Here is a 7,973-nt window from a genome sequence, read left to right on the forward strand (position 1 = left end):
TTAATTGGCTTCTGTAAATTGTCCTATGTGTAAGATAGAACTGGTGCACAGGTTGTGCGGATGGGGCCTATTTCCACGCTTTATCTCTAAACTAAAAATAGGCAAGTGCGTTTAATGGGCAATTGGGTGGATTACTACAATGTGGAATTGTGAGAATATGGGTGTTTCTGTAAACCAGCACTCAGTAGTGAAACTGGTTTCCAAACTTCCAGGTTATTTTCCTGTATTTTATGTAATGTTCCCATTGTTTCATATCCTGTATTTTAAGTAGTATAGATCATGGTGTATAGCCAAAAAATGAGATGAAGCAAAAATAAATAAATTTGTTTTTACAAAGAAAATTATCAGATTGTTTTTTCTTGCCTTTTTTCTGACATTTTTCAAGCAGGATTTAATCAAATGCTCAGGCTAATTTATACTAGAAATATTACATTAATTTTACAATTAATTAGCTCAAGGAGCCAAATTCTGATTATGCTTATGTTTTTTATCATTGACCGCCCGATTAAATGGTATTCTGATGCCCCAAGGTTTTGCAGCATAATATGAGCAGCCGTGTCCATTTGGTCACGTGTGAAATGTGTGAATTAAAAGCAGAGTGACCGTTTTAATTGTTGTTGTATATTTTGTGTTTAAGCTTTCCATTGAAATACTTAATAATGAATAGAACTTAAAATCATGAAATCTAGTTTGCTCATCTATTTTTGCGATATTTCATTCTATAGTCCCTCCTGTTATTTGACATCGGCAATGCTATAATGGTATTTTTGGCACTCGTCGTGATTTAAAAAAAAAAAAAAAAAAAAAAAAAAATTCAAACAGTGCATAAACGACCCTGACCTGAACTACAAGCCTCGTGGTGGATTACGTGCTGACATTTTGTAAGGGAGCTTAGAAATCAGTATAAGAGACAGTGTCCCAATGGTCATGTTGTGGGCATGCTGTGGCTCTGAATAACACTGGTCACTTTTTTTGCATGGAATCATTTTTGTTAGTAAAAAGCCTTATGCACTTTTTTGTTCTTTTCTGGTAAATGTTGCTTCTTGTTCACTATATAAATGCTTAAATTCCATTAAATTTTCATTACTTGTTGCTATGTTGTTGTAATAAAGTGTGTTCACTGTAGCGAAGGGAATCAAAAGTGATCTGGTCCCAGATAATGCCATGTCTCATTGAAAGTGTGCTCCTGTCCACACAGATGCTTTTGGTTCCGGGCAAATTTTGAGTAAGTTAACTTCTGATTCGATGAAAGGTTACTACATTTTATATGAAAAATGAGTTGTTTTTAAAAAAATCCCTTTTTTCAAATTAAAAATATTAAATGTTGGTAAATTATGATCACAAATTAGCTCAAAGGAATCGTAGATAGCTCCATTTTTAATGCAGTGGTATTTCATTATAATTTAATAGCTCAATTTTGGTCACCTATGTCACAGGTTGGTACCCTTATTTATGGAAACACTCGTATCACTTTTGATGGAGGACATATCTGGGAAAAGAGCAGACAATTTAGGTCTGAAATTAGAAATTTCATCCTTCAAAAGAATTGTGAGTTTTTGGAATTCTCTACCAAATGGTGGCTTTGTTATTGATTGCTTTAAAATTAACTGGGAAAGATTTCTGGTTATTAGAAAAATGAAGAAATGTGGGAAGAAACTGGTGTTGAGATGACTGGTAGCAATCCTTTTGACTGACGGGCAGTCCTATTTATGTTAGTGCATTCTCATCAAATTCAATGTGCATTTTTGTTCAAATATCAAATGCATTTGATCTAATTTTAATGAATAGAGTTGGAGCTTGGATGGAAATATATAACTAAATGTCAAATTTCATCCCTTAAATCTGTGTTTTGCACTCTTATTTGTAAGAGTTAAGAATCAAGCATTGCAGTTGGTCATGCGTGCAGGAAATTGTGCTCTAGTTTAAACATTAGTTTAGTTTAAGTTTAGAGAGAGAGCTTGGAAACAGGACCTTCAGCCCACAGAGTCTGTGCATTATCCTACACACTAGGGACTATATACCTACAAACCTGCATGAATTTAAAATGCAGGAGGAAACCTGAGCACCCAGTGAAAACCCATGCGGTCACAGAGAGAATGTACAAACGCTGTACTGACAATACCCACAGTCAGGATCAAACCTGGGTCTTGTGCTGTAAGGCAACAACTGCACCACTATGCTGTCCACATATGATTAGACATTGATCAATTACATTGGCACTTCTGCACAAATGTTCAATATGCAGTATTCCATAATATCTAATAGTATGGTAATCTGTCATTTAAACAATCATGGTCGGTGCAGATTTTCAGATTGTCATAACCGGTTGATTCGGCACAGGATCCAGAAATATTCAGTTTTACCAAAGTTTATTTCTGGATGAAGGAAATGTATTTGTTTCCCTTTTGAAAATCATTTTGCAGCAAAGATATTGCTTTAATGGAAGTTAATTTGGCATGTTAATACTTTCCATTTGCCTCCAATTAAAGTGGCTTTCACTAAAATCACTTCTGAGTAGCCACTACCTTGGATATACCAGACTGGGATAAAGAATTCCAATTGACCATTAATACCACTAATGTGAACATTTAGCTAAGCAATTCCAAACCAAGGTATCATTTCCTGTGAATGTTTCTGTTGGCTACTTCATTGAAAAAGTAAATGCTCCAGTTCTTCCATACAGTGGACCTTAACTATTTCTAGAACTGTTTCTATAGAGTCAGCACCCGAACAAAGCTCAGTTTGGATATTATACTAATAAGACTTTGTATCACATTGAGATGTTTTTCCTTCAGGTCGATAAATATATATGTGAGTGTTTTATATTATTTCTGCTGTATCGCTGAAATTTTATGGTTTTATGTAGGATCATATCTATTTTAAATGAATCATTGAGTTTTTGAATAGCTTGGGGATTACAGCTCAAGTTTTTTTTTTTGAATGGAATTACAAATACATTTAAAGCAGTAGTCTATAATCCTTCAGTGCCATTTCTGATTTGTTTTTGTTTATTTATTCACAGATTGAGTGCTGCTTGTATTTTCTGCCAGACCTGAATGGTATCTTGATATGTGGTTGATGCTTAAGAGTCTTTCATATTGCTGAGAGTCTGGAATTGTGCATGGGCCAGACTGGGTAAAGCTCTCAAAGGATATTAAATGAGCCACTTTAAGTTTTATATTCCCTATCACTAATATTTACTAACAAAATTATTCCATGAACTGAATTTAAATTTCAAAAATTCTATGTAGGATTTAAACGTCCAGCATGATTATCTGGAGACCTTGATATTTAAAGTCCATTAACTAACCCACAATGCAACTGTATTCCCATTCACCCACGCAACTTTCCAATGGAATGCTCCACTAATAACTAACCCAATATAGGGTTTATGATCGATTATACAAATTTAATATCTCAAAATAACAACCGTCTAAAGATGCTTGTGCAGTTGGTGGCTGATTAAAGTAATTTGATAAAGCTTTAATTCGATAAAGCTTTAATATAATTCCTTTGGCAGGCACAGAATTCGTATTTGTTTTTAAATCTTCTGAAAAGACCTAAATTTGGGGACGAGTGAGTATTTATGATCCGCAATGGTTTTCCAATATTATAAAACATTAGAATTTCAAATATATTGAAAATAAAGAATGTCATAGATGTTCTTCCAAGTCAAATGGATGTGGCTTCAATCCAGAAACTGAATTTCAAAAGTCTAGTCCAATATCCACTTGCAGATTGATAGACCACTTGGGATGCTGTCCTCCAAGTGAGCAAGGATTCGCCACTACGTGGGTGAATGTAAAAAAGATCCATTGCACAATTTTGAAATGTTCAATTATTTTGGGTGAATTGGCCAGTGATTAAACTTGAATCAACATTAGTAAATCTGTCTCTGAGCTCAGCGTGCAAATTGACTTGCCTTCTATTGTCCAACCATAACTGCACTTTAAAGGACATTATTAAATGTGAAATGCTTTAGAAATCTTAAGGTTGTACAAGTGGATACAAAAACAGCCAACTCTAACAGGCTTACATTAAAATGAGTGTGGATACCTCAATGCAACTGTTAACAGATGTGGACTGTAAAGCTAAAAAGCACATTATCCAGCACTGTTTGCAATCTCAAACCAAAAGAATAAATGAATAAAAGGAAAAATTGCATACAAATGAGAAAATATGACGATTTTGGGAAACTCGTGGAACCTTCAGTATGTTCATGGTCTTACTCTCCTTGACCAGGTGTCTGCCAAAGTGGATATAGATCATCCAACATTATCTCCATCTTGAAACATACAATTAGGAAATCTCTCACTTGGTGGGCTGGTGTGAGTTACTGAACAAACTGAACTTTATATTTTACTGTGGAAAATATGATTAGTATTGCGTGGTTTCAAATTAAAGTTGAAGCTCTGGTGCTTTACAAATAATGCTAGGTAATAAAACAGTGTTAGATGTAAGTGTCGATTTTCTGAAAATGTGTTCTTTGTCCCATCTTGAGGCTTTCAGCCTCACTTAAATGCTTTTCAAAACATATAAACAAACAGTGAGTTAAGGGTTTGGAAAACATGGAGGGTAATGAATAAATTTCTTGCTGTCTCGCACGCATTCTACTCTATAAGCCCACATTAAATTTAATCTACTTTGGATGGAAACTACCTATTATGTTTCTATATCACTATAAATTTCTCATTAGTTTCACAATTACAATTTGATTCTTTATCATTTATGTTAAACACTATCCTCCGGTTGCTTATGTTCACTAGACCATTTCTTATTAAAACTTCTAATGTGTGGTTTTCAGAGGAACATGGTCAGTGTGGACTGTAGCTTTGAAAACCACGCTCAAAATGCTGGAAATTCCCGTGTAATAAAACTGGAATTTGACTTATTTGATCAACATGCATTCAGCACGAATCAGTGACCTTTTCATTAGTTCTACGTTAATTAGTGGCCTAAGTAGTCCCTCTTTCTAACTGAATGATAAATTTAGATATTTTAGAAAATGGTTCTTTTCAGTTTCCACCATTGGTCTGTTAACACTAGCAGTTTGACTGTCTCAGTCAGTGGTTCCAACTATATAATGTAACCCACTTCTCACTGCATGTTCTTTGTAACGCATAGGTAATGCAAAGTTTTTTACATGAAACATTTATACCGTTTTCAAATTCAAAAGTACAAGGTTGTTTCACTGTTGCTATGTTCCAAATGCAATAAAAACTAATTTGCATTGGAATTGGCAGCCCAATAAACAAACATTTTAATAGTCTGAATCACTGCTTGTGTTTGCATGCTTTTGGTAAAATATTAGAATTCATTACATTTATTTTGCTTCCATACTGAAATTATGGGCAAATAAGTGTGTTGGAAATAACCTGTTGACAATATCACATTTATTATTTGGGCTAAATTACTGGCTCAATTCCTCACAGCATTTTGGATTATTGAAATTGCCGTTAAGATCTGTTTTTAGAGTGCTCTAACTTTAATGCTTCCATTTTACAGAACAGTAAAAAATAATCCAAATCCAATTTTACTTTATCGTGCTTTTGTTTGTTATGTGGACTTAATTGATTGCTGCACACAAATGCAGCATTTCGTTTTGCTAATGAACATTTGACTAACAGACCAAAAATAGGATTGAAGAGCAAATTAAAGACTAATGTAATTTGTCGCATTAAAAAAAACATTTAGCCATACTGCTTGCATTTTTGTGTCTTAGATTAATTCTTATGTAGTTGGGGTTATTCTTGAATCCTTTTTCTCAAGAGTTTCCAATGTCATAGCTTACATTGAAGTAATAATTATCCAGTTAACATCGTGAGATGAAAGGGTAAAAGAACAGGATAGGTAGAATAGAATCAATTTCTTATGGGGTTACATGGGTTTAAGGTTGGAGAAAAATATTTTATTGGGGAGAGTATAGGATACAGACTTCGGCAAATGGGATTTGTATAGATGGACAAAAAGGTTGGCAAAGTGGTGAACACGGGAGTCCATTTATAAGGAGTACATTCAATGCAAATTATCATTTATCTCACTGTAGGACTTTGCTCTGGTTAAATTGCTGGAGCTTTGGGCTAACTAGTCCCCGGATCCTAATCTTAGTCCTTGGTTCTCAAAATAAATGGCTAGTGTGAGATGTTTATTTTAATTTTCCAAAATTCCCTACATTTGGGGAAAGGTTCCATAAATTGGAAAACACTGGCTTAAGTTAGTAGAGGGAGACAGAAAGCAGGCAATTTCACATCTGTCATAAAGAATTTGTTAAAATTAATATTAAAGATACAATGGCACTTGGAAAAAATCTATGGTAATCTGGCAAAGTCAATGTTCTGTGAAAGGGAAATTGTGTTTAATAAATTCATTGAGAGTGATTTGAAAAAGTAACATGCTTTGGATGAAGGAGAAATGGTGGATATACCAAGACATCCAGAAAGTATTTGATGAGGTGCCAAGTGCCAGGTCACGTAAGAAAATAAAAGTTTATGGTGTCGGAGATAATAAACTGGATACCTAACAGAAAACAGTGAGAATAAATGGGTCTTTTTTTTTCTCTGGTTGGCATGCCACAGGGATCATAATTGGTATTGGTTTATTATTGTCACGTGTACTGAGATACAGTGGAAAATCTGTGCTATCCAGTCAAATCATACTATACACGAGTACAATCTAGTTGTACACAAGTATTTAACAGGTAGTGCAAGGAAACAATTTCCAGAGAGTGTAGTGTTTTCGTATTATTACTTAATGGTTGCAGAGAATGCAGATAACACAAAGACTGTTAGAATTGATATGGTGACAGATGACAGGATTGATGGTTATGGTCGTTAAATTTGAAAGTAAGTTGTGAAGAGGACACATGGGTACAACGCAATAGCTATGCTTGCTGAGTGGGTACTGATCTAGCAAATTGAGTGTGGGTGAAATATTCATTTCGGTTAGAAGCAGTAACATAGAAACATAGAAATTAGGTGCAGGAGTAGGCCATTCGGCCCTTCCAGCCTGCACCGCCATTCAATATGATCATGGCTGATCATCCAACTCGGTATCCCGTACCTGCCTTGTATCCAGTACATGTAAATGAAAGGAAATTGCAGAGGTACAGGTGTCCTTGTGCACAACTCGCAAGATGCACGTGTGCAGATGCAGCCAATTGGGAAAGTTAACAATGTTATTTATTGATTGTGGAAATTGATACAATAAGTAGGGAGATTATACTTCCGTTAGATAAGGCACTGGCAGTCCAATTCTGGAGTACTGTGCACTCTATTTGTCTCTTTAAGGAAGATGTAAATGCATTGGAAGCAATTCTGAGAAGATTTACTGCGTGATAACTGGAAAAGGGTGATTGACCATTTGAAAAAAAAAAAACAATTTGAGTTTATATCCTGGAGTGTTTTTCTGGTCCAAAGCAGAAAAAAAAGCTGCACTGAATGAAATGTTCATGACTGAATTTGAATAGGCTATTTAGCTGCTGGAAATTAATCTTGCATTTATTTCTCTTTGAAAGTTGCTACGTTTTTACTGTTGCCTTAAATGTTTTGCTAATTAAACTGAGATAGTTTTGGCAAAAAAAGTTGAGCAAAATCCAAATGGATTTTATGTATATTAAAGGTAAAAGGGTAACTAGAGAGATGCGATATTGCCCATCGGAAACCAAAGGGATCATCTATATGTGGAGTCTCAGTGGATGGGCAAGATCCCCAATAAACATTTTGTCCTATTTTTATTGTGGAGAAAGACATGAATACTTGGGAAAGTTAATAAGAGATGTCTTGAGGGCAGTCTGTATCCAAGGACACTGGATAGCTAGACAGGAAAAAATGCAGCCGTGTCTGAGAGATATTAATGCTCGTTAGACATGCGTGAGAGAGTGGAAGATGGCTAATGTTGTGCATCTACTTAAGAATGGCAGCAAAGAAAAATCTGGGAACTATAGACCAGTATCATTTGTGGTAGGAAAATTACTG

This window comes from Leucoraja erinacea, chromosome 22, assembly GCF_028641065.1.
Source record: "Leucoraja erinacea ecotype New England chromosome 22, Leri_hhj_1, whole genome shotgun sequence".
Classification (NCBI taxonomy): domain Eukaryota; kingdom Metazoa; phylum Chordata; class Chondrichthyes; order Rajiformes; family Rajidae; genus Leucoraja; species Leucoraja erinaceus.